The sequence below is a fragment of the Lutjanus erythropterus genome, chromosome 12, assembly GCF_056507025.1.
Source record: "Lutjanus erythropterus isolate fLutEry1 chromosome 12, fLutEry1.hap2, whole genome shotgun sequence".
Taxonomy (NCBI): Eukaryota; Metazoa; Chordata; class Actinopteri; order Lutjaniformes; family Lutjanidae; genus Lutjanus; species Lutjanus erythropterus.
Genome location: NC_139328.1, coordinates 10,936,521 through 10,964,517, shown reverse-complemented (window position 1 = coordinate 10,964,517; position 27,997 = coordinate 10,936,521). Strand labels below are relative to the sequence as shown.

General features: G+C 38.0%; 1 protein-coding gene across 3 annotated transcripts in view; it reads left to right on the top strand.

The window, feature by feature from the left end:
- Positions 1-27,997, top strand: part of tnr (tenascin R (restrictin, janusin)) — a 238,688-nt gene that overhangs the window by 56,943 nt on the left and 153,748 nt on the right. For all 3 annotated transcript variants that reach the window (XM_084733239.1, XM_084733240.1, XM_084733241.1), the window contains exon 2: positions 22,526-22,576. The gene's annotated coding sequence lies outside the window, so the exon portion shown is untranslated. The remainder of the gene's footprint in view (positions 1-22,525; positions 22,577-27,997) is intronic.

Genomic DNA, 27,997 nt, shown 5'->3' with positions numbered 1-27,997 from the left:
TGCTTTTGCATATATACGCCTATTAAGCCATTTAATTAAGAATCATCATCTCAATTTTTAATGCAAAAACAAACCAAATTCACAGTACTGTTTTAATGATTTCCTTGGATTTGAGTTTTAAACAAGCCGGTTGTTAATGCAGTGCTCTCCAAAAAGCTGCTCATTTTTTCAGAAGTCACTGAATGCCAAACCAAGGACAATTTTGAACTTTATCTTTGCTGGCAACTGTGGAACAGAATAATGTGCAAATTGTTTTACAGAACATATGGAAATAAAATAAAACATTAGCTTCCTGGAAGGTTGGGAATCAATATAAAAACTACAGCTTTGGAAAATTATTAACAACAATGTAAAGCATATTCAATTTGTGGTTAATGGTCTAAAGCATCCCTACAGTTTGGTTCCTTTAAGGAATAGGTTAAAGAATTTGCTTGCTCATTACGTATTGGATTTTAGAAGAGTCATTTCAACTTGCTGTATAATCATAGTCCATGTTGTTGGTTAAATAATATATTGTATAATTGCAGAATCAGTGCATCCACAGTCTCATCACGACTTTCCTCCATTAAATCTGCATTTAAAATAGGGCAATCTTTAAAAAGCTGCATATTTTGAGCTGGCCTGAGTGTGCAGCATAGTAGTTAAAAATCTTTCACAGTTTTTATATTTTGTTATTATTCCTCTTGCTGGTTTAGATTCAGGACAATGTTCCCGCTGAGTTGTGGAGACTGTTCTTTATTTAATGCTCTCCTTTCTTTTACTGTTTTATTAATTTTTTAACCGGTTGTGTTGAGAGGTGGAGCAAAATTTGATTCAAACCCTTGATATGCTTCTCCTATAATCTGCTTGTCTCAGACCATCTCCCTGTAACCTTGACATTTCCTCACTTGTTAAGTGGTGCTGCATGATCAAGGACTTGTCTGAGAGTTGTAGTAAGCAGATATAATATAATATTAATGAAGCCAAAGCTTCAAACTTGTTGAAGTAAGATGTAAATACAATCAGCAGTATCTTCACTTTAAGATGAGATGGATTTATAAGTGTATGTCTGTAACACTGCAATTTTGATATTGTTTCAGAGCAGTCATGTATTGGGTATGCACACAGTTTATGAAAACATATTTAAAATTCAACATAAGACGCATATTTTTGCATTGATAAAAAATAGAGCGTTTGTTTCTTCTTATTTATTTGTGTACGTGTTTTGCGCATTGACTTGTTAAAAATACTTTATGCACCTCCTACGGAGAAAGTCAAATCAATGACCCCGGCGCTCTTGAGTCTGTCTGCTCGAGGCTGGCAGGTCAGGATGTTCAGAGCGAGCTAGATGAATCGGACAGCAGCTCACCCGATCGATTATGATCTGGATCGCCAGAGGAGGCGAAGAAAGTGGGGAGGTAAGCATGGGCCTGAGGGAGAATGCAAACATCTGTGTTCTTTCAAACCAATTAATTGCGAGGGCTTTTTAACGGCACCGATCGGTGAAACATTCCCACCCTCCGCTCCTCCTTCATTAATACCATTTCCTCATCTTCATCTTTGTGGGGCTAAAAGACGGCCCGTCTATCTGCCATCTGTCTCTTTCCTCCCCTCCACGTGCATGTCATTTTCCTCTGCGTCTTTCTATTTTCAGCCTTTCATCCCTTGTCTCTTTCATTGTCCCTCCCTCAGTGCAGTATACCCTATGTGCAACCATTTCTTCTTATTCATAATGGAAATATACAGAAAACATAGTTCACAGATGGTCTCTTTGTGTCCTCCCTTTTCCCCTTTTCCCTTTACTGGTGATTGTTGCTCCACTTGTTTTTACAAAGGGCAGGGCTCAACAAGTTTGCCAAGGAAAATGTCATGTTGGACAAGTAAATCTTGTAAATCTTGCAATATTTTATAGATTGTGCAGCCCTAGATTGAATATGATAATTTACTTTGGTCTTTGTCGATATTAAATAACTGCTAATAAATCAGTTTGCATAGGCTCAAGTAAAAGTTGACTTTGGCAAAGTAGATTTATGATCAATAAGTGAAAAAAAAAAAACATTAACTTTAGCCCTCCATGGGGTTTCATTTTTTCTTGACATCAAATGTGAGATTTAAGTGCGATTCTTTAAGTGTGATTCTTCTCCCTGCTCATCCCTCTCAAACATTTTGATTTGTTTTCGGTAAGGGTATTCAGTCTACTGTCATAAAGGAGTAGAGAAACAAGAACATATTTACAGTACAGTACACCAATAATCTCTTAACTGGCTAATGTAGGACTCACTGTAACTTTGCCTGTGAAGATGTAAACACAGGCTCATTTCATCTGATTTCACAGAGAATCCAACCTGGTGTCAGCCATTAAGAATAACTATATGGAAATAGCCATTCTTCTGGTTAATGGACTTGTTTGCTTGCGCAGGTCATAAAGAGGCATCAGTATTAAATTGGGGCTGTTTCATAACCAGTTAAAAACTCCTTGTAGTAGGTTTAACTGAGAATCATCTGCTTAACAGCTCATTTTAATGCAAAAACAAACCAAATTCATAGAATCTTTTAATGAATTCTTTGGATTAAAAGCAAAGTGCAACCATTTTTTGTCATATACAATGGAAATACACAGTAAAGATTGTCTTCTTGTGTCTTCCTTTTTCCCTTCGCTTCCTCCTTACCCAGCTCACCTCTCTGCTTTTCTTTTCTTTTTGGCGTCTTATCTTCATCGCCCGCCTGCAGTTCACTGCTTCCACTGCACTCGCACATGCACACACACTCACACAAAATGTTGAATTAATTCCTTCAACGTTCCTGCTCACCGTCGGTGGTCCTTTATCTCTGGGGGTTGTGGAAAGGTGACTGGATGGCTCCCCATCATTAAAACCTCATCATCTGAGATGACACTGTCTACTGTTATTGACTTTCACCCCCCTCCCCCTACACACACACACAAAAGATGTATCCATAAAATCCAATTGGCAGATGACTATTCAACCACAGTTTCATTAAAGGTGAATTTAACACTTTTATAGTCATTATGAATACAGAATAATACAGACAGAATACTGTAACACGGACAGAATAATAACAATTCTTGCACAGAATGTCTGAACTCTGCAATTTCTCTGCATATTCTTCTAAAACACACAAAAAAAACAACGACCTGGCCGGACCATAATGGGTTATGGGTTTCCTGGACTGCTTTCAAGACTGAGCTGGAGATAGAAAAAGAGAGAGAGAGGGAGGGAAAAGAGAAAAAGATGGAAATGTCAAAGTAGATCATCTCAGTGGAAGACTTGTCGGTTCTCTCGCTCCTGAACAGAGGCATCCCTAAAGGTCACGTCAATAATTCTCCTGTTTCTCCAGCTGGCCATTAATCATTTGGTCGTACGTCTGTCATCATAGGGGGCTAATGAGATCTACATAGATCATTTCTTCCTCTGGCTGGAGGACAACCCTGCTGCTTTAAAAAAAAAAAAGCACTCTCATTGATCTTGTGTTGCTCTCAGAGGAGCCACGTGTGGTCAGAGTCCGTGTTGCCCTGCAGTGTTTCCTCTTGTCTGTTTTTGGTGGGAGGCTTGAGCCAGATACGTGTGGGTGATTTAATGGGGCTTTTGAAATAATGTCGTGCGAATCATATGACATGCATGGCGGCCATAATGGGTGAATGGGGTGCAATTTTGTGACCGGAATGCCCTTGTACCAAACATAAAAATAATAAAGCCCAAAAGCTGGTGTTTCACAGTGAATTCTAGACAAACTGCATTTTGTTTACGGTCAGAATATTTGCCCATGTCGGTCATAAAATTGACCTGCTGTCACCGTGTCAACAGAGATTTTCTTAATCACTGTCAGTGGAACAGCTTCAGGATATGGTCATCTAATTTTTGGCCTTCAGAGGACACAGGATATGAAGCGTATGGCTCCAAATGAAATATCCAGCCCTTCATTAAAGTGGCATCACGCTACTTTCACTGACAAATTGATTGATTGCACAATCTTGGGACAAGACCGTTTCTGTGTCCAATAACTTGGGCATTATTTAGCGTAGTTGTGATATTGTGTTTATTGTGTGCACACTGAAGCAAACCTCTGCTCATAAATGATCACGGAGGTTTTAAGATACAAGGCAGTGTTTATAACTCTGTCCTCAACAAGAACATTAGTCATTAATCATCCTGTCAATCAATAAATCAACTGTTGAGATCAATGAAACTCTAGTTTAACAATGTCAAAAGAGCCATTCATCAAGCTTTTGTAAATTTAAAGCAGATATACATCTGGGACCCTTTTTTAAACAGTTGACTGGAGGACAGATTGCTGGTCAGTGACAATTGAACCTTTTAGAAAAGAGAACACTAAAATCTCTAAACATATGGCCTGCAAATATATGACAGATTGCCTGCATGCCAGTGAAAATGTGTAACCCAGTTAAAAGACTTAGTCACTGTCAGTGTCACTTTACATTTTACTTACACTTCACTTACACAGCGACTTTAAGTTTGCAGACTTTTTTCTGCTTTTTGTTTTTCTCTTCTACAGTTGTAAGTAGAGCTGCAACGATTAGTTCATTAATCAAGTAGTTGTCATCTATTAATCATTGGGCTGCAACTAACAATTATTTTCATTATTGATTCATTTGTGCATTATTTTCAGTATTAATCATTAAGTCTATAAAATAAAAAAAAAAGTAGTGAAAATGCTCATTACAAGTGACTTCAACAAACCGTTTATTTTGTTCAAACAACAGACCAAAAAAAAAAAATCAAATTCTTTCTGATTTGTGGGCATTGATCAGGGCCCTCCAGTGCAACCAAAATCCATTCCAAAGGAGAGACAAATATTAAACAAATGAAAAATAAATGGGGAAAGAAAACAAAAGAAAAAAGTAAAGGGTTAAGATCGCACACATTAGCAGACATACAAATTCACAAAGTAATAGAATTAGAATGACTGAAAATTCTCAAATGTGAATATTTTCTGGTTTCTTTACTTTAAGACATTTGAAGACGGCATATTGGACTTGGGAAACACTGATTGACATTTTATGGACAAAGCAACTAAACGATCAGTTGAGAAAATGATCAGTGGATTCATTGAAGAATCTAATCATTAGTTATAGTCGTGCTTCTAAAATGGATTAATGACCATTTTTTTTGTCATTACTATGTTGGAAAGCTGTAGCTTTGACCATCAAAGTGGGCATTTTGCTTTGCACTTTAAATACCTGGATTTGGTATGAGACTAAAACCCGTTCTGACAGAAGACCTGGCAGACATCGTGGGCTGTGATGGGAGATCTCGATGCGGAGGATCAATCAGTGCTGCATGGCAGAGAGAGGTTAAAAAGTGGAAGCGAAGCACCTTCGGATTTTGGAGAAAGTCATGAAATACAAAGAACAAAGATTTTGTTTTCAGATGAAACATGAACGAACTCTTGAGTTGCTGCTGTGCTGCAGAATGTCTGGCAGAAGTGATAGAAACTTGCTTTTTCTTGACAGCAATTCTGTGTTTCAGCGCCGAGTTGATGAGCGAACAAGCACCTCTGCACTCACAGCAGGCTCAGTGGCACAGGGTGCGTGTGTGTGTGTGTGTACCTCCATGTTTTACGCGTGCATTTAAGGCAACGAGATGGGTTTCTAGCACGCTGGATAGATGAGTATGTCATCATTTCAGTTAAATCCAATATCCTGCCCCTGTCACTGTGATTACCAAACTGTCACACTCAAATACAGACTGTGACAACGCTGTCAAAATACAAATTTACTGTACACAAAACATTTACATGATGATTGTGTGTGTGTGATGATGTGTGTCTGCGTGTGTGCAATTTTCTCCCCGCTCCCACATTTGAGCCGTGACAAGAAATGCATGTACCTAGTTTCTGACTGCCATGTTTTATTTACCTATTTATATTCAGCTTGTGTGCTTTATAATCAAAGATAATACATCAACATATTCAGGATCATTCAATTACAGGAGGAATATGCACCACAGCCTACAAAAGCCCTTTTCATTTCACCCATTTTCTTTTTCTCTAAAGTACTGTAAAGTAAGTCCATTTTTGTCTTGCCCTGATGTTTTCAATTATTTTACAGGGTCCAAGCTAATTAAATGAATCATAAGAGATGTCTTTTGTGCAGAAGATGAATCAAATGGCTTTGAGTCCAGTGTGCTATGTAGGCTTTTTGTTCACCGTCCATTTACAATGCCATAATAAACAGTAGAACAGTCACCGCTCTGCCCCCTAAAAATTAAGAAAAAAAAATGAAAACAGATAAAAGCTCCAAATCCCTGTTGACTTTATTTATTTATTTTTTTAAGATCTTCACGTACATCAACTTTTTTGTTCAGCTGGAAAGTACTAATACAATAAAGCTGTAGCCAATGTTTCCAAACATATTTCTCACTCTTTCCCTGGTCAATTTATTAGAAGGATAAGCCTCCTGACATGAAACATCTTGTTTTCGAAGATGCTTTTAAGGCAAATATATAAAACAATACAGTAAATAAAGCAAAACAGTACAGATACACCCACACATACACAGATATAAGCTCTCTCAGGCTTTGCCGCTCCCACACCCATTGATTCCCCTGAATATGTCAAAATACATACAGAAAATATTCACACACCCATAGAAAGCTATGCCTGCCTACATATACCTACATAGAAGAGAAAAAAATATTTCCATAACTTAACTATAATTAGAAGCAAAAGCAGGTTGTTTGAAGATGAATAAAAAGAGATACCTTAAAGACATGAAACGAGGTCATAGATTCAGGTGAACCGGGCAGGTTTTCCCAATCAGATGGAGCTTTAGATTTAAAGGCACATCACCCATTTTCTTGTTTTCTGTCTTGTTCATATACGCAGTAGTACCATTTCTAAGGGTTTTTAATCTCAATGATCATGTAAATGTATCCTTTAAAATATAGGCTCAGGGATACATGGTGAAACGTGTACAACAATGTAAAGGAGTTTCTCTTTTTTAAAATCAAAATTAGCTATACAACTATCAGTTTACAGAAATACCCTTGTTTGCACATGGAAAACACATGTGCTTACTTTGATTGGATTCTAAACTATTAGTCAGCTTATTAATTAATTAAACAAAATTAACCATAGGATGGTGGTGTATGGATGGGATGGTGGGATAAAAAAATAGTATTGTACATTTTCTTAGTAAGAAATCTTGAGATAAAACCTTGGTTCTGGTATTGCGTGAAGAACTGATAATGCAAATAATGGATGTAGCAGCCCCGCAGTAATTTTTGCCAACAAAGACAGACCCATTTATTTTTCATGCTTACCGACTTTTTCAGAATCTTAAAGGAACGTAATGGTGGCTTCATGTTTTTTACCCCATTAAATAAAAATTGCTTATTATACATATTTGCCCACCTTTCTTCAAAGAGAGCAGAATTTCAGATGATGACTCTACACAAAAATCTCAAAATTATTTAATGTTAAAATAATGTAGATCAGAGGGTACATCCAGTGTCTGAAAGCGGAGATACTGACGGGCATAGAGAGCTTGGAAAGTACAACTGGGTCTTTTAGGAGTCCAGAAACAGTAATGGACACTGACATCTATTTATAGTGGGAACAACTAAAGACAGTGAATAGAAAGCTGAACAAAGAGGCAGAGAGAGTAGAGCCACCGGCAGTGTTTTTATAAAGCATTCATACAGTGTAGGACAGATAATCTAATGCAAAGCGACTTCTAAGTGAAAATGTGTTTAGATTTTACTTTTATTCATTTTTTGACTTTTGTACTTAAAGTCTCAGATTCCTAATTGGTTTAACCAGAGAAAATCTGCCAAACTTTAGCCACTTGTCCATCCTAATGAAGTGCCAGTTTTAATGTTTTAACAAATCAATGCACGTTTCCATCCACTGCTGTTATGTGAGTATTCAGAGTTTGGTACATTGAGATAAACAGCTGGTAGCTCTGAATCTCCAGTTGGGTGCCATTAAACCATCGCAGAAGAAAACAGCCGAAAGAGATGATGCAATTAATAGACCACCAGTGAAATCCCATACAATAGAAAACTGTGTGGAAAACGCAATGCACATATTGCTTATATGTTTGTGTCAAGTATTAATTTGAGGAACGTTACAGTCTGCACAGATCTAATTTCATCTTTGGACATTTTTGTCTATTCAGAAATGCATGATGTTGCGTCATGTATGACCTGATTATTCGCTAAGCCTTTATATTTTGTACATGTTCGTATTTAGATTTGATCAATATATCAGCTTTTCCTCTGCAGCCAAGCAGAGTGGAGAAATCTCTGAAATTCAGGTGTTTCTATGTGAAAATTTTAAATTCGTATGGGAACACACATGATGAGAAATACTGTAGTTTTTGAATTCAGCGTGTTTCAAGAAGTTTGACAAACATTGGTCATTTAAACATGTAATATGTAACATTTCCACATTTAAATTTGATGTAATTTAAAATACATTCTCCCAAATGTTTTCAACTATGTTTCAGTGCAGAGAATTATGTAACTTCACCTTTTCAGGCAGATTTTGGAACAACAGTATGAAGTAAGAAGATATGAAAAGGCTTGATAAAGGCTTAATTCGGTGCCTTTAGGAGGGGAAGCCTGGGTGATTCAGGGGTCTTGGAGCTAAAAAGGGGCTGTGAAATACAGTCTAAAGCTGCTGTTATGCTTTTCTCAGGGGAGCCCAAATTTTGAGCTGAGCCCTGGATATACAAGATGAATGCTTGAGATGCTGACCAGCAATTCAACATCAGAATTTATATTCTGAAATGTTCCATCCACACACAGACAAGACATATTAGCTTTTTATGTGTTCGGTGTTTGTAGTTGCTCATGTCGATGCTCTAATCACTATTCTGACCACAACATCTTATATAGTTGGGAGGAGTGAGGAAAACATGTTTTTGAAATTCATCTTCTCCAGCTCTCTGGGCGATGCCATAAAGTCAAAACATGATTTATTCCTCTTTCTTTAGACATATCCAAGAATTATGCCCCATTTTAAGAAATCCCTGAAGGTACTAATTCATATTCTCTATATGATTGGACCATCAATACTGAGGGTAACTGAAGGTCGCTCTGACAGTTTTACGGGTTGGCAGGTTTGCCTGCCTTGCTCCCATTGCTTCACAAAGCCCTGTAATGCTTTTTTCCAGCATTGCTGATCGCATTGTATCGTGACAGACGGCCAGTTCAAAAGACAGCAAATACAATCAAAGCAGCATTAGACTGAATGTGACCTCTGCTCGCTTGTTCCTGATAGGTTGTTGATAATACCAAGTAGCCTACCCTGCTCCTAAATAGCCTTTCCTCACAGTACATATTTATCAAACTACCTTGGAGATATACACAATACAAAATTACTTTTGTCATTCTGGTTGTTATAGCTTCATTGACCAAGGTGACCCGTTTGTCACCAATCACAGATCAATAAACAAGCTCTGTGAACATTCAATAAATTCAGTCACTGGCCTCGCAATGCATTATGCTTTCAGCTGAGAGTCTTTTGTTTTTTTTTCCCTCAAAAGCAATAGCATTAAAAAGACCAAAGGCTTCACAAAAGGCTTTCACATCTGTTACAAATGCTGAAAAAAAAATCCACTGACAAAAACAAAACGGCACATGTCTCTTCTGTGCTATGAGAGCTATTAGATGAATATTTTAGAATTTTCTGCAGCTGTGTTTGATATTAAATCCTCTGAAAAGTCAGATCCACAGCAGCCTCCCGTCCATGCAGTTTGGGGTATAATGTTAAAGCATCTAAAAAGTAATAGAAAATAGTTTCAATCCAAATGAAATGAAATGGTAATGAAGTTTTTGGTATTTAAGTTTTTGTTCACTTTCCTGATAGTGGGTTTAAATTGAACATGTTCATAACATTTATTATGAAATTATTACTTCCTGGAGCCAATCATAAAAAAAAAAAAAAAAAAACTCATCCCACTCAAACAGGTGCAACAAAACTTCTCTGCTCCTGCTGGCTGATTCTGTCTCTGAGTTAACTCCTCAACGGGGAGCTGAAGCAAACTGTGTTTTTACCTCACAGTAATATCAGTTCATGTGTACGCCATATTTAGAACATTTTCACCACTTTAATTTGCTGGTGGACAGCCTTTTCTGACAGGGAACTGAAGATGCCATTGGTGCTCTCTCACAGCCACCAGAGCCACTCCTTTGAAAAAAATAGCAATGACATAGCAATTATTTATATGTGTAATGGTTTATTGATTTATTTAAGACAGGCTTCACAGCTCAACAAACATTTTTACTTTTAAATCTAAAATAATTGATTACTTTCTAATTTGACAATCTATAACTATGCATATATATGTATGTGTGTGTGTGTGTGTGTGTGTGTGTGTGTGTGTGTGTGTGTGTGTGTTTTACTTTGTGTATATGTTTCTCCTGTGTTGTTCCTTCATGAAACTAAGTAAAAGAATAAACAAATAGGCTACGTCATGAGGGAGTCCCCAGTTATTTCTACCTTGTAAGGTGTCCTTGGCTGAGATTAAATTGAAAACCTCTAAATGTGTGAGGCAGCAGTAAAGCAGCAACTCTCGTGTCCTGCGAGATAAAATTACTGATTTCGCTTACATAGTTTGCTTGGTTTGGAGAAAGTGTAGACGCCGGCTTCAGTTCCTTGTTGGAAAAAGGCTGTCTGACGGCAAACTAAAGTGGTGAAAATGTTGGGACTCTTGAGGGGGATTTCAATCAAAGCATGATCTGCCACGATCCACACAGTCAGCAAAATGTGCTATTTTTTTGAGCCAGGTGTTCTAACAGTTATTAATGTTTATTTTCACGCAGATGTCTGTGGATGCTAAATGGGGAAACTAGACTTTGAATATCATAGGTGTGTTTATACTTTTTAAACCCTCATTTTCAGGGGCTTTAATGAACTTGCAGTCTGAGCCTATGCTGTCTGCTTGCTAAGATGCCATATTTGGCTACCCACCTGCTATGAATATTTATAACATGCTAGTGGACAAAGGTTAAAGAGGCACATTTAGATTTTGTCTCTCTGGCTCCAGTTCTGCTCTTTTTGATAGTCAAGACATGTTGCTGTCCATGGTGCTGAACTGGTGTTCTAGTTATTCTCAAGGTGGTGAACTGTCTCTCTTTTTCTGTGTCTCTTTCTTCTTTTTCTCGTCCTTTTGTCCCCTTCGCTCTGGTCTTGGAGCATTTAATGTTGTCATCTACTCAGGATAACTGAAGAGCCGCAGGAGGGTGAAAAAAAAAAAAAGAAAAGTGTGATTACTATTGTGAGTGACTGAATAGCTTGTTCAACTGCTGTGTAACCTTTCACCTTTCCTGCTCCAAAAGAAGAAGGAATTAGGCTGGGGAGAAAAAGAAAATATGAAAGCCTTATTGACCTTGACCTGCAAAACAAAGGTTACAAAAAGTCTTGTGTAAAGGTCTGAAAAGGCTGCCCATGATTAAATGTACTGCCCGGAGTGCTGCTGTACTTGACCAGTGTTGGAGACTTCTCTAATTCTCTTTCTCTTTCAGCCTGTCTCAGTATAACCATGTCTCAAACTAAATGGAAAGCCTCCAGGAGGATGAGTGTCATAAGTATGGCTGTGCATGGCAAAACAATTGCAGCCTGTCCAGTGCATAATAGACGGGTGGAAGTGTAAGCACTGAGCGCCTTCCCTGAAATCAATGGTCCACTGCTTGGTGGCTGGCTGCCTCCCCTCCAAACACACCCAAGCGGGTGCCATAAAGGATGTTTATTAGTCTGACAAGTTGACACTGCAGCTCCTTGTCATGCTCTGATAATAGGGGCCAGGCGCAGACCAGCGGAAGCCTTGCTTCAGCTGGTTAGGAGACAGACAACCCCTTCAGGGGTGCAGATAAGAAAGGAGAGGAAATAAGAGGGGGGTAAGAAAAGAAAGAAGGAAGAGGGAGGGTGGTTGTATTAGTGCAGCTAGTGCCTTTTTATGTGTGGAAGAAAGAAGAGGACAGAAAGTAGGAGAGATGCAGGGCAGCAAGGTAGAACCAAGAGAGGAGAGAAAAGTGCAGAAAAAGATGAAGAGAATTAGAGGATGGTGGGTGGGTGTTCAATCAGTGTTCAAGAGAGAGAGGTATTTGATATGACCTCAGACTATTCATTCATAGTCATATTTTCATGAGGTCTACTTCACTTTCAGACATGGATGCATGAGCCTCTCTAAGATCTGATGTCTACCCATCGGTGTGCAGTCACAGAGGCAATCCAACTTTTCATTCAGACTTTAAAGATCTATTCCGATACAATTTCTAATTACTTGTTAAACAATTTAAACAATACTCTAATCCAAGCATCACAATATTAACAACAAACAACAAATTTGATTACCTTCCAACACTTTTGGATCACCTCCACATGAAATACGGGGAAATTGTTCAACTTAGTGTAATGTTTCACGTTAATTGGTAGGTTTATTGATTATTTGTCCAGATATTCTTTTCTTTGTTATGCAGAAATACATATTTATATTGATAGCTGTAATTATGCACGTTAAATGTACTTTTTAATTATGCTGTTTACACTTCACACTCAGTCTTCAAGTGACCTGCCATAAATTTATTCCAGGCTGGGGCTTGTAATGTTGCAAGCGCTGCACAATATGATTTGTGATCATTTTGACAGATATTGGGATTGTGATATGATTCATGATTAGTGGGAAACAATTTTTATTTTCACAAAAAAAAAAAAATTGTGTGACATTTGTTCAAATCTGTATCAAACAAACATGTTTTCTTACATCTGGAGAACAAGATTTGTAGGCCGGGGCATCTCTGCAGCACTACAGTACTTCATAATAATGTTGTTTTTTCACACATTTTTCCTTTATCAAAAAATTGCACCCTCAGTTTCGTTTAATTATCCCGGTCTCCAGCATCACCACCTACAGTCCCAAAGTATTTTTCAGATGTATTATTGACAGGATTTCTGTGTAGCTAACGTTAGCAGTTGGTCCTACCAGTGAATTAAATTAGATGGTGAATTCTTGGATAATGACAACATTTTCACAGCAGGAAGGCCAAGCAGCTGCTGTGCTGTGATGTTGTTCCCCTTTTCTGATTTAAAGACAAAATGTGAAAGTATTTTTCACTTGTTGCCATGATAAGGAATCAGTAACTCCTGTGGTTTCACTCGAGATCAGAGTGAAGTTTTGTAATTTGTGCTCACCATGCATGACAGTATGGTGTTCTGTTGTTTAAAATTAAAAATCAGCTAATAATCCACATTTTTACTAAATGTATCTGTAATCTAATGTCTGTTTTTTTCTGTAACTTTAACCAGTTGCATTTTTTAATTATCCTAATGACGTGACTCTGTTACATCTATTCGCTCCTCAAGCCTTTTCACAACTGATTGCTGAACAAGGTCATTCTCCCAGAATCCTAAAACTGTAAACTCTGTGATTAGTCACCACTTAGCCATCCAGTTGAATCATCCACAGAGATATGTGAAGAATTTCTTACTTTTACAGCAAGATAGTGGAAATTATATGGGACATTAAAACAGAATTCATAGAGCTTGATTTTGATTCGACTTAACTTCAGCATTAACCCACCTTTATGAAATCGCTCTTTCAACCCTGGAGCTCACTGTTGTACTTTTAAATCATCAAATCAAATCCACTTGAACTTCAGACTGCATTTCAAAAGCTGTATTTCAGAGAGTGGTGGTGTGGAAATTTTAGTCATTATCTTGCCTCTTCTGGCCTCTGTGTTTTTGAGCCCATAAAGCATACCCATGCATGAATGGCATAAAAAATTATTTACGAATACAGCTGTTCTAGTCTTTATATTTTATTGGATCTAATGGCTCAAAGTCTGATCATACAAAGTAGGGGTGTTGCAATTTCAGTGTTGAAAAACGTTGAAAGTTGAAAGTTTAAGTTGAAATCAAAGGCAGAAAGAAAAAAAAAACAATACTTCTAAAGATTACTTATTCGCTGTTATATCACAGTGGGTTCCATATAGACTGTCTTTTTTTTATATATATAATCTAACAGTGGCACAGCTCTCAGTCGAATCGTGACTTAGAATTGAAAGTCAAATTGAATGGTGGCTTTGGAGCTAATAAAGAGTCATTTCATCTGTCATGTGCCCTTCAAGTCCAACTTTGGGCATTGCAACAAAATAGTCTCACAACCCAGAGTAGTAGTTGTTGTTTGAAGACTTTAAATGTCATTCTTTCTGTTCTCAGAGTGACGTTTCTTCATACAATAGAAACTAAACTTGCTTTGGTAAGCTTTTCCAACATATTTTGTGCATTGGACACATAATATAAAGCTTCTAAGATATTAAAGACATTCTCTCTCCTCTCCTCTCCTCTCCTCTCCTCTCCTCTCCTCTCCTCTCCTCTCCTCTCCTCTCCTCTCTGTCGTTCGCCTGCAATGACCGGCTCTAGATTCACTGTGAGCGCAGAACAGATGCAAGCTATAAATCAGCTAATCAATGGCACCAAAGTTAGTCCCTGAACAATATTGTAGGAAAACGGCTTGAATGAGCCTCATTGATTCGGCTTCACAAATCGTTATTTCTCCGAGAAAGGCTGACCTTGAAAGACAGCAAGGTTGTAATGGTCTGTGTGCGTGTCACTCCACAAACCAAGAAACTTATTCTAATTTATAGCGGCCCAGTCTAAAATGAAACCATAATAGAAGTTATTTGCTCATTGATTTCTATTGCATATTTTTGAATTGTTTAATGTAGACTCTTCTTATCTGGAGAACCTCTACTCGCAACCTTCATAATCATCTTTTCACTCAGGAAACCGGGTCAAAGTAAGAAGATGAGTCAATAGGATGAGATGTGGCTTATTTCTTGCCAACTCATCATAAAATAGTGCTACACACCTCCATTTTTCTAAGGGTCAGTCCTTTTTGAGTCAGCGCTGCGGAGGGAAGTTCCCAGCACCATTATGTCATCAGGGACAAGAGGACGGAGGGAGAGAAAGCGCTACAAAAGAAGCTATTTTAATTAAAGCTGGCAGATTTACTCGCTTAGCTGGGTTTAAAGCATAGGCGGCCCGGGCCGATGGGGGCCAAAGTGGTGGTCGTAAAAATGACTCATGCTAGGCAGGGGGTGGAAAAAGAGCCCCCAGAGGAACGGGCGGGGGAATTAAGGTGGGCAGTTGGAGCCTGTTCTGTAATGAGGACAAATAGCTGAGAAGTTTGTCGTCTGACAGAAGGTCTGAGGCTGGCCAGGGAAATATGCACATTGCAATATTTCCAGCTCTTGTGACATTTCAGCTGCCTTAGTAATATGGGAGGGAGAGAGGATGAGTTCACAACAAGAAAGATGGAAAAATTAAAATAAGAGCAACTGAAATAGCAAAACCTACTCATTCATTACGATGGGCAGGTATTTCTTGTCACCGTTAGTGTGGACACTGAATATGCTGAATGTGCTGCTGCGAGAGGAGTGCTGACTAAGACTGTAACATTCATGGGATGAATATAACAAAATCAAAATCTGTGCCATCTTTCAAAACTTAAAAGGCATTGTTTTGCATCTATAAATTGCACAGGCGCTTTAGCATCATTACTGTAGACACCACTCTAGTGCTATTATAGTGTTATTATGTGCTGTTGAAGTCAGGTGACCAAGTATAAAGAGTGGAAAGTCTGTTTATGGAGGATGAAAAACAGGACTTTAACCAAGGAAACCCAGATTTATGTTTCATGTAAAACGGTAGTAGTCAACTTTGACCTCTTTTTAATCTTTGTAATCTACATAAGTAACGTAACATATGTAAGTTATGTTGTGTGCTTAAGTACTTAACATTCAACACATTTTAACCCAAACCATCATTTTTGTGCCTTTATTTTGAAAGTCTAGCCAACTTTGCATATTTGGCACGTGTAAAACTGAGAGAGCTATGTAGAGCATCACAGTTTGAAGCGCAGGGCCATAGACCAAGCTGCCATATTTGATGAGAACATGCTTGAAATATTTTGGAGTATTTTGAATGCAAAAACAGATGAAAGTCAAAGAGAAAATCAATCATTTAACAAATCTAGTTCAAGTCTTAAAGTACAAACTTGTCTCTAATCAGCAGCTAATCTTTATTATTTTCCACTGTATTAGACAAAATGCTGTAACATCTTGTTGTATGCAGGGTTACTACACAGTATGGAAAGGAATAAGTTTAGTCATTTCATGGTCTGGATGAGAATGCAAAAAAAGAAATGAGAATATAGAAAACATTTGTGTTTCCAGCCTATTGCCTCCATTTTCTTTTTTTTAAATATGAAGTTTAGTATTACTAAGAATAAACTGATCATACAAGCAGAGTATTTTTCATGGTGTTTAGAGCTGGCAGCCAGCACCAAAATGTTTATCACTGTGCGAACGAATGCGGGCCAAAGAGAGCTTGATGTTGTTGAAAACAAGGCAGAAGTATGGTGTGCAACTGAACATACACTCCCATACAGAGCTGCCTGTAAGTCTGTACACCACAGCCTGAAACACAGTTCTGCCTTTTAACTGTACCAAATCCAGACATCCACAACCAAAACGGTTTGCAAATTAGTTTGAAAGAACATGTGGTAATATCTTTGAATTGTAGATATTCTCTACACAGCATCACAAATAAACAAATGTCAAGCTTGTCTGAACATCAATGAGTTATGTGCTGATTTAGATTTCAGCAAGGTAAACAGACTATTTTTTCTGCACAAGGAAACTTGACTGGGATCAGCCCTTCCACAGAGTGGAAATGAAGTGTAATGAGTTGACAGTTCTGTCTGATATCAGGCAACAAGGAAACCATACCTTTATGACTGACTTCATTGTTGTTTCCATGGATGCAGTGAATAAACAAGTCTGAACAGATGCAGTGAAAATTAAATTGTTAAACTTTTTTGAAATCATTTCCAGTTCTGATTTATAAAAGAGAATAAAAAATATGGGGGCAACAATAAGATAATGTTTATTCAGTGTGTCATCGGAAAATAATACAACAGTTTATTTCCTCTTTAGGCAATGATGTTTGAAATAAAGGTGTCAAATATAAAGCCGGGATGGCTAAAATTTCCAAATGGGAAAAAAAGTTAGATTTTAAAAATGGTCTAAAAAAATCTACTGAGAAGTCTGGAAATTTGAGTCTGCAAAAGTATGAAATGTAAGAATGTGTGAATGTGCATTCCTTATTGCACACAATCAGCATCAGGGTTACTTCTGACTAAAAAGTAATAAGATATTAATTATTTGCCATTTGATTCAAAAGTTGTATCATTTACAGTCGGTTTCATTTCAAAATTGGCAATTACATCCCTGTGCCAGACTAGTGCACTTCTGTGGACAATCAGTGGGAATGAATCCATCCATCAGAGAAAGTAAACTTTTATAACATTTCTCATTTAAACCGGTCCAGTGTGAGTCTTCCCAGAGAGGATGATGAATAATTATGATTGAAAGAATTGAGCAATTTTTACATAACTGAATGCAAATTGGATATTTAGATGGTTTAAATTCTGTCACGAAAAACTTTAAAACGTTTTTTGTGCATATTTTACCGTACTTTTACAGTACTAACCCTAACTGAGATTGTCAAAAGTAAAGATACTTATTCTATGATAACGTTGTGTATATTGTCATTAGTTTTTTTTTTTTTTTGTATGTGAGCTTAGGTCTTTTTTTCTTTTTGGTGTTGTGTCAAAAGAGGCATGGAGGATTGCTGTCAAACAGCCATGGCTGTGTTTTCAGGTTGTCTTTCCATATGTCTGTACATGCGTCTGTGACCTCACGCCCATCCCATTCTCGCGAACTTGAAAACTTAAAGTTTAAAACCCTGGTATCGTAGTAACTTTAACCCTAACCCCAGCATTTGCCTAATGATTTTTAAGCTCTTAAATCAACTATAAAAACAAATTCTTTCCCTCTACATGTGTTAATAGATGTGTTCATTTATTAAAAACAAATCAGCTCTTTAATTTTCTCATAATTACATTGTAGAAAGTTTGAACAAAAGTGATGGATCAGAACTTTTCCTGTTCATATTTTGTAGAAGACTTCTCTTCTTCTTTGCACATACTGTAGCGACAAGTATAGACGATGTGTGACTGGAACTGTGTGTTGAACTGTGGGTGTGCAGGGCCATATTGGCAGCTATCAAACACAGTGAGTGCATGTGTAAAGTGCGGCACATGCAGCAGCTGCTGTCTGCTTCCAGTGCCAGATTTCAATGGTGGTGAGGAGCAAAAGCAACGTCCTTTTGGATCCGGGTGCAGGCGGGTCACTGTGTTGCACTGTTGGATTTACATGGTGTGAAAATCTTCCATCACCAACCATCTTTCCCTCTTTTTATCTTTGATTTTTGCCTATATGTCACCTCCCACACTCTTGTCCTTCTTTCATCTCCCCCTCTTGTTTTGTCACTCTCTCTTCCAAGCTGTTGGATGTCCCCATGATGAATGAGTGATAAATTGAAAGCTGTGGAAAATAATAATCCCACCACACACACACACACACACACACACACACACACACACACACACACACACACACACACACACAGACACACAGACACACTGTCACTCTTTCTCACCAAAGGTATTGTCTGTTGCGACAGCAGATGTGACTGGATGTATGTCAGCACTGTCACATATTCTGTCTGTGTGTATGTGTAATGTCTGTGTGTCTGTGTGTGTAATGGAATTTATAATTTATAATCACCATCTGTAAAGTCCCTTAGTTATTTCTGTGCCTCCCTGAGTCATTTTAGACGCTCCCCTTTATCTTTTGGAACCAAACAAAATAAAGAGATGGGGGCATTTACTAACAGATTTGCCTGGCACAGTGCCATCTTGAATTTAGCAGAACAATAGATAGCATTTAGTCTGATAAAACCGAAAACAACAATTTCCCACTTTATTAAAATTATGTGTGTATGAAATGGATGTACACACAGGCAAATGCAGCACAGGTACAAACAGATACCGTATTTATAGACAAATTTAGCTGTACAGAGTTCTTTATTCAATTAAAAAGAAATTTAATCTACAACTTGACGATTTATCTTCCTTGCTTCTGATTTATTCTGTGGTTTCATCATACTGATGAGTTAGCTTTGGTACTTTTCCAAATTCTCATTTTCAGCAGAGTAGACTGGTTGGCTTTGTCAACTCTTAAAATGTGAGCTGTCACTCAACGGGACACCTTAGTGTAGCGAGAACTCTCAAGAACTGTATGTTTTTCTTCCTAAGCAATCAGAGCCTGTCAACTTTGGCATTTTTCATTTTTCTGTCTTGGACATGTTCGCCTACTCGTCTTCTGGCGAGATTATACTGTTGAGGAAATCAGATGCACTCAATATGGAACTCCTTCTGTGCTGCCTTGATTTTTCTTTGTAGTCTAATTCAGAGCCTTTTATTTGCAACTGTAATATACCTTTTTATTCCCACAAGTCAGAGGGGCTCACAGGCACGGCACCAAGTCCAGCGTAGCGATTCTGATGTCGGTAAAAATCAGTAGTCATGTGGGGTAAAAGTTGTTTTAGATACTCGGATGCCCTGAATTGGAATGAGCTTTGTTTTTCAGGCAAAACTGCAACACTGGCTCTTAGATATTGTACAGTTGTAAAGACATGTCTACGTGCCCAATGCATGTTTTTACTTGCCCCTGTACAAATTGTTTTATTTTTTAAAGGTTATCATATAACAACAGAGATTGTTGAAACTTGATTGTTGTGTTTAATCTAGGGGTGCTATATTTATAATAAGAGTATATAAGAGTCCAAGGTGATGTCTCAAAATGTCTGTTTAAAAATGATATTCAGTTTAATATGATAATAGACAGAGAAAAGCAGAAAATCTCAATCAATTGATTCAATTTGCAATTGATTAACAATTAATCAGTTATCAAATAGTTTAATTCTTTTTTATCCCTTGCCCAGTTGGGTAAATGAGTTGCTAGATTTACTAGCCCAACATGGCATTCAGCTTGCCCCAAGCAAGCAAGTAATCCTTATTATTGAGCCCTGTGTCAAGGATCCCCATAATAGATGGACATTTGACTCCGAACCCCCAATTTGAGAGGATTTCATCTCAAGGACTCGCCCTTTAGGTGTGATGATGATGATGATGATGATGATGATGATGAAGTCTGTATAGTCAATCAATGATCAAACAGGGTTCACAGTAAATTAGAATTAATCACAACAGCCAGTCCCTTGTTGTCAAAACTTTCCAAAAAATGTAATAAAAGAAAATATTCTATTCTGCCTTTTTCTGGGGGCCCCCAACAACCCATCTGAAGACCCCTGGTGGTCCCTGGACCCCAGTGTGGAAGCCTCTGGTAGACAGGGGTCTTTGTAGCTCACTTAATGGACCAGTTTTAGTATAATAAGAAGTGTGTACTTTAGTCTGTTGCCAGAATAATTCCTGTTTATGCTCAAGGCATATGTTGTTTGTGCTTCTATATGCCACTAGTGTCATACTACATTATTTCTACATGCAATTATGCCCATGCACACACCGCAACACCATCTAATTACAACAAGTACCACAATGGAAATATGTCCTCTGACTTTCTTGTACTATCCTTGATGCTCTTTTAATTGTGGATGCACTGTTATTTCAAACATGTAACTAACTTTTTAAACTGACTCTCAAATAAACAACAAATCCTTTGTATTTCTTTAAGAAAAAACACCTGCAGTATTAGGCTAACTAAAATACATCACATTTTGCTGACCTAGATGTGAGTTATTTATTTATTCTTGTCTTAATGTGAAATCACACTTTCCCAAAGCACCTCTGAGTCCGTCTCTCTCTCCGTCTGTCCTTGTGAATATTTAGTTCAGTTGCAGCTTGGTAAATTGTGTGTGTTTGTTGTGTTTTTACAGATTTTTATAAGAGATAAACAAATATTTTATTCAAATTTTAGTCTGTCGTTGTAAAAACACGGAGGCTAAGCCGTAAATGTATGAACAGGTAAAATCGTCACGCTTTATGTCACATGTCGAAGAAGGTGCAGGGTGAATCTGAATATGGAGTTTTACAGTTTGACCACAGGCTCAATTAGACCACTTAGGAGAATTGGTAACAGCTCCAGCTCTGCATGTGTTTGTGCTTACATACATACATAGAGTATGTGACACAGGCGTTTTTAACCTATGTTTAATAAACCCTTGAACTCAGCTAAATGCTGATTGTAACTCTGAGTGCTGGAACAATGTGGCAGCCTAATTAGGATGATGAGAGCAGCTCATAAGACGAGTGCTTTATGCAACGGGAAAGGTCATGTCCTGTAATGCTAGCTCGCTCTCTCTCACACGCACGCACGCATGCACACACACATGTACACACATGCCTGCATCCATCGCCTCTATCAAGAATCTGCATCAAGTGCTGTCTCAAGTGTAAAATGAGAGTCATTTTTAGTGTCCTTCAAAACCATTATAAATGCTAATTAACACAAGTTTGTGTACAGTACGTGCTTGAAATGTTGTGATACAGAGCAGTGTTACTTTGAGTGCAACAAAGTGTTTGGTTTGCAACAGTGAAATACATCTAAAATAGTAATATAAATAAATAATCTTGTCCTTCAACATCTTCATTTTTACTGTTACATTATGCATTGACAGAAGAAATGAGAATTAGAATTGAATGAAGAACAGTTTGAGAATGGGACCACGTCAATGGTTCTCTACAATTCTGTGGTTTGCGTTGCAGGCTGGGGTCTCTGTTAACAGTGGCAAGCAGCTAGATCTGCATTATATACACTTCTTGTCAATGAAAGGTCTGTACTGCTGCTGTTCATACACTGCTTCTCCTTATGAAAGGCCATTTCTGCCAGTGTGACTTTAAAAAACACAAACAAAAAATGCTGTAGGTCATGTCAGTTAGTGTCTAACTCATTATTTTGAGATAAAATCTGTGAAAAATTGACAACACCAAAGGCCGTGTGGCCTGCTCCTCACACTTTATATTGTCTTTAGTGGACTTGCTCGCTTGCTTCCTTTAAAGCTCAGTGAGCAGCCATGATCACGCAGATTAGCTAGCAAGAAATCAAGCTTGTTTTAATGAAAAACATTTCAAGTAAAATTATTAATACATTTATTACTTTCTAGACAGCTTGGCAGGTTAAAATTATTGTGGCTAAGTGCAGTTTGATTAATTCAAAATGAGTAATGGTAATGTAGCCTACAACAAAAAGTATTTGTTTATTCAGTTATGAACAGTGTGTGCAGGGATTTTTACTCTCACTATAAATTTGAGTTGAGTCACAGGAGCTGTGTATTGAAATGTATGATCAACCCTGTAAGACTTTTTTAATCAGTTATGTTGTTTTATAGGATGTACTGAAGCACCCAGAGATGATGTACAGTTTTTGTGTCATATCATTTTGTCTCTGATTTGGTAATTTCTGTCTAATTATCTTGTCTTTGCGTGTTTTTTGGCAGAAATAAAGTGTGAATTGTTTATTTAAAGTTCCTGTTCACTCCAGGTTCGTTTGATGAGTTTAATCAAACAAAAACAAACCAGGGACAAAAGAACTGTCGTGTTTAAAACATCTAAAACCTTTCTCCTTTCTGTTGACAGCTGCAACCCAGAAGACCATCACTGAAAAGGATCATTTCAGGTGCTCTCAGGGTGAGTGGCATTTTCAGATGCATGCTACAGCATACCAGCATGTACACACTGTGTCTGTGTGTTAATGTTTACTCATTTTCTCAGTAAAATGCAGTCTCCCTTTCTGTATGAAAATGTACTTAGGCAAAGGGAACAACAAAGCAACTCAGCACAACATCTGGAATGACTAAAAGACATGAAAAAGCATTCACTCTGTTTACTTTACATTGCACATATTACCAATCCTGTTGGTCCTCTGAAACCCTTTTACATTATCACAGCTTGGGTTTCTGTGTGTAGCTCGGCTAAACACTTTTTTAGATAAGACAAGCCCATTTTCCATCTCTCTCTGTCCCTGGATAGCCCCTTTAGCCCACATTAGCATTGGAGCACATACTTTAGGAACTGTTCCAATGACTGTGCGCTACATATCTCAGTGATATAGAGACACCATTACTCTTCTTGCAATAGGTTTACTGTGTAGCTGACTCCAGTGAGGTAATGCCTTGACTTTCCTCTTCTGCAGTAGTATAAAAATCAACTGTATTTAATTTGGTGTCACCCCTCCCCTTCAGCATTCAGTTAATTCTGTTTAGTCAGTATTTAGATTCTTTCATAATTTCTCTACACTATGGTCTGTATCCTGACCTTCTTTCTTTCTTGTCAACTCTGCTTCCCAGCTTTCAAAATTTGGTCCAAGTAAATCCAAGTATAATATCCAGCTCACACCTCTTTTCTGCTCCTGAAACAGAAACAAAATTTACAGCCCGCTCTTTAGCTGCAGAGATGGCCTGAGGCAGACAAGACTTCTCAGAGTTGTCAAGAATTAGCAAACCAAGTATAAAGTGAGGACTCCGCACTGCTTAATTTGCCCTGCAGCGTAGTTTTCATTTCATTTGTGTTAAGTGTGTCTATCTGTTTGTGTGTACTGACTACTGTACAGCATTACAACTCAGAGGGATAGGTTGATCGATTGGTAGATAAGAAGGCACAGAGATTGATTGCTTGTAGTTGGATAGGATAGAGGGTTGATATGGAGATAGGTAGTGCCGAAGATAGAGAGGGTACAGCCAGTTTTGTCTTATTCCGAGACATTTTCAGAATAGAAACCTTTCCTCTCAACATTGTCAAACTCAGCAGTTATCCAACAATCCACCTACTTCACGGTGATAATAATGGAAACTGCCTGCTTCACACTGCAGGGTCTAAAAAGGAAATGAGATTACTCATTATTAGTGTTAATGATTATATTAATACAGACTAATCGTTCAGAGGGTGAAAACAGGGTAGAGACCATTGTGTGATGGGATCACATCAGCTATGACATCCGGCAGCATGCTGATGTTCCAACCCATGAGTACTCAGTAGTCATTATTACATTATTACCAGCCTCGACTGCATGCTGATATTGTTTTCACCTTGTGAGTGCGTGAGTGATCGTGGCAAAATGTGGTCCCGGCGATGCCTGCTGTTGTAGAAACTACCACACAAGCAATTCTGACATATCAACACAAGAGCTGCAGCGATTAATTGATTAATTGACTATGAATATATTATTATATGAATTGCCAACTGTTTTGATAAATGATTAAGCTGTCCGTGTTATTGTTTACGGGTTCTTTACTTCTCTGTGACAGTAGACTGAATATTTTTGTGTTGAGGGAGAAACAAGACATCTGCGGACGTCATCTTGTGCTTTGGAAAACATTGATCAACATTTTTTAATATTTATTTTACCTTATTTTTTCATTTTATAGGCAAACAACTATTAATCGATTAATCAGGAAAATAATAATTGACTAAGTAATCAACTATGAAAGTCATCTTTAGTTGCAGTCCTAATCAACACGATGGATGATGTATACTTACAAACTAACTGGTTACAAACTCGCTCCACAATGACTTCCCGCCTCCTGGCCACGTCTGAACACATCATATCTTCATTGTCCCCTGAGTCAGAGTCCTGTATACCACCTTGGTAATGTTACTGTATTCCCGGTCCCCAAACTGGTCTCTGTTGATCTTGGGGGCTGTGTCCCAGTCCAATAGCACGGCAGTTACAGCCCAGTTAGGTCAGAGTGTTTTAAGTGTTACGAGACAAAACGTTGGAATTTGATGTGTCCTTTTTGTGCAACTAAAGAATGAGTAAAACTTGGTAGACTAAGACTTTTCTCACCTACAGTTTAGTCGACTTTTATGGAGCAGTTCTATGTGTAACACATAGTCACGAAACATTACAAGTGTGTAGTTGAGATCACGATGAAGGCCAAGTTCAAAGACAGGTATGGTTTGACCAATCAGTACAGAGTACTCTCATAATAATGATCTCAACTATACACACCTATGAAGATTCATGACTATATTTTGCACGGTTGTGACACTATCACTGTTGACAGAAAAACATATTAACACCTGGCAAAGTACTCAAAATGTCATGTGGGATAGTTCCTGCAACAGTAGGTGTCTCCAAGACCACATCTTTCCATGATAGCACACACAGAGTCAGGGTCAAAAGAATAAAAAATGTTGGAGGAGATATTAAGATAAGCAAGTCCATCCATGCATCCATCCATCTCTGTCTGTTTTATTTATCCAAAGTCTGTCAGGGAATGATTTTAAAAATAACAGGATGCATGAAAACACTGGCTCAGTTTGCTGATCATCTTCTAAAGGTCATCCAACAGCCTAGAAGCTTTGACATATAAAACAAGAATGCCTTCCTTTGTTGAACTGTTTAAAAGAAGATCTGCAGAGGATTTCAGGCTGCACTCAGGGGTGACAGACCTTTCATTAAGAGTGGATTGAATGGCCTGCCAGTACGTAGACCGAGCACAACCAAGTAATTATACAATCATGTCTCCTACAACAGCTGTAGTAGTAGTAGTGTCACTTGGAGCAAGATTTTGAGTTTAACAGCCAAGTTGTTGATAATAGTTGTGGTAATAAAGTGGGATACAATTAACTGTAGCCTTTCTTAAATCCACACCCATATTTTTATTCATTTTCATATTTATCAGCAATAGTATACTACCAATACATTTATCTACTAATCTGATACTTAGCTGCAGATATCACTAAACTGTGTTCTGACTGTACGGTGGAGAAGCACTTAGTTTGGTACTCACAGAGGTAGGCAGAGAGGAGGAAGGAGGCAGCGCTGCATGTTTGCCTTTCTAATTAGTTCTCATAGGAACCCGGCCATTGATTGTTGCAAATGCCCATTGATTTTTAGCAGGGCCCTACACTATTTGACGTTTGTGCTAAATGCCACAGGACAAATGACGTCTGTGTGTTGGCGATGTCTGTGACATCAGTATGTCTTTTTGTGTTTAAGCCTGTGTGTGTGTGTGTGTGCACACAGGGAAGTGTGTTTCTGCATATTTATGTGTGCATGTGTTAAATGAGAATGGGTCTGGGTCGCTGACGAATAGGAAAGTTGCTGCATTCCTTTTGGCTCGGGCAGCCTAATCGAGAAACATCGATCTGGCCGGGGGCAACAGTGTGCTTACTTGCACATCGAGATAGCCAAAAGCTATTGGCAAACTGTTTGTTCTCATTGGATAAAATCACAAGACTTCCCTCCCTGTGGTCTAAACAGATCACTATGTCAAAAGGTCAGAAAGAGTGCCACAATTAATCAGCTAGTCTCCCTCAATATTTTTGGTAACAAAATGCTAGGTGATGCCACAGATCAATACAGACCTTAATTATTCGTTAATGAATTTTGCCTACATTGCATATGCTGAGATGAAAATATGTCAGGTAAGTTCAAAAGAATGCAGAGTAGGCAAAAAACAATTTGCTTGTTTAGCCCAAGATAAAGAGCCAGTGAAATTCATTTTCTGAGGAGTGTGAAAAAAAAAGTAAAACTGAAAGTATAATCACTGATGACGTTCCTGCTCTTTACATAAATGTTAATGTGTCATGGTTATCATACAAACAAATCACTAAAATGATCAAATAATCAATGCTTTAAAGGGTGATTCCATCTGCGTACTTTTTAAATGGAAGCTTCCACTGAGCTGTCAGCAAAAAGCAGTAACGTAAGTCAAAGCGCTGATGCCCTCCCTCAGCCTACGACAGGTCGCGTTGGAAAACATTTTTAAAAGGTCTTTGGAAAATAGCGTTTTGATGCTAAAGCTAGAGCTGCAGCAGTTAATCAATTAATCAATCAGTTGTCAACTATTCTGATCATTTTCAGTCACTTATTCCGAAAAAATGTCTGAAATTGAATGTTTTCTGTTTTTTTAGTCCTCTAGGGCAGCCAACTGAATATGTTTGGGTAGTGGACAAAACAGTACCTTATCACCTCGGGCTTTAGCAAACAGTGATGAATATTTTTCACCATTTCTTGACACCTTATGGATCAAACAACTAATTGATTAAACAAGAAAGGGTCTGATGGATTATGGATTTTTGGGACTGATGCTGATTCCAACATTAGGGACAGAGGATGATATACAGAATATAGAAGAATAGACATGAACACAATTTGTTTTGCAATAATTTCTCAGTAGTGGTTGACAGTTGTGACAAATATAAGTGATGGAAACAGGATGTGTTACAGTTTAAAGCAGATGCTTTATGTACATCATCCAGCCACAACTTATATTACTTAACTTTAATATCACAATGGTGTTGGCAGTTTGAAAAAATTGAATTAATTTGAAAAGGCAACCAGCTGCTCACTCTGTGAGTTTGAACACCCGTGTGTGACATGATGTTTCTCTGAACAATTATCAGGATCCTGATAGTGTGAATCACAAACAGTGTTTGATGTGTTTTGACCCTGAGGGCTCCATCACAGTACGTTGTAAGCCAGCTTGGCAGTATCCAGGATATTGGTTCCAGTCACTTGATTTTCCACATTAAGTTTGTGATGTGACAGGTATTTCCACTGAGGTTCACAACAGGCTCAGTGCCTGCCAGCTAACTGGCTATTCAGTTTTGCCTCTGGATCTCGCAGCACATGTTAGCTGGTACTAACTGTGCGGTGGGGTGCTAAAAACCCAAAGGTCTCACTCCTTTGTTATTTGATACACACAGCTAGTTGTAGTGATGCTTAAAATGTGTCAATTCCCTGGTGATAAACTGGATCCATGCCAGTTGTACCATAATATATTTGTTATAAAGGTTCAGTCTGTTAGATTTAGAGTAATCTATTGGCAGAATGTGGTAGACCTGGAATATAATCGATTAAATAAATAGTATATAATCACCTGAAAATAATAATAATTAGTAGTAATTTTGTTACCTGAGTCCTTTGCATCTACAGAGGGTGCAGGTCCTTTTTCATGGGGTCTGCCATGGTGCATCGCCATGTTCTACAGTATCCCAAAATGGACAAACCAAACACTGGCTTTATTTCCTTTAGTCTTTTTTTGCAAGTTTTGTGGGCACTAAAGGTTCTCCTATACCCCTTTTTCCACGTTTGATTTGACT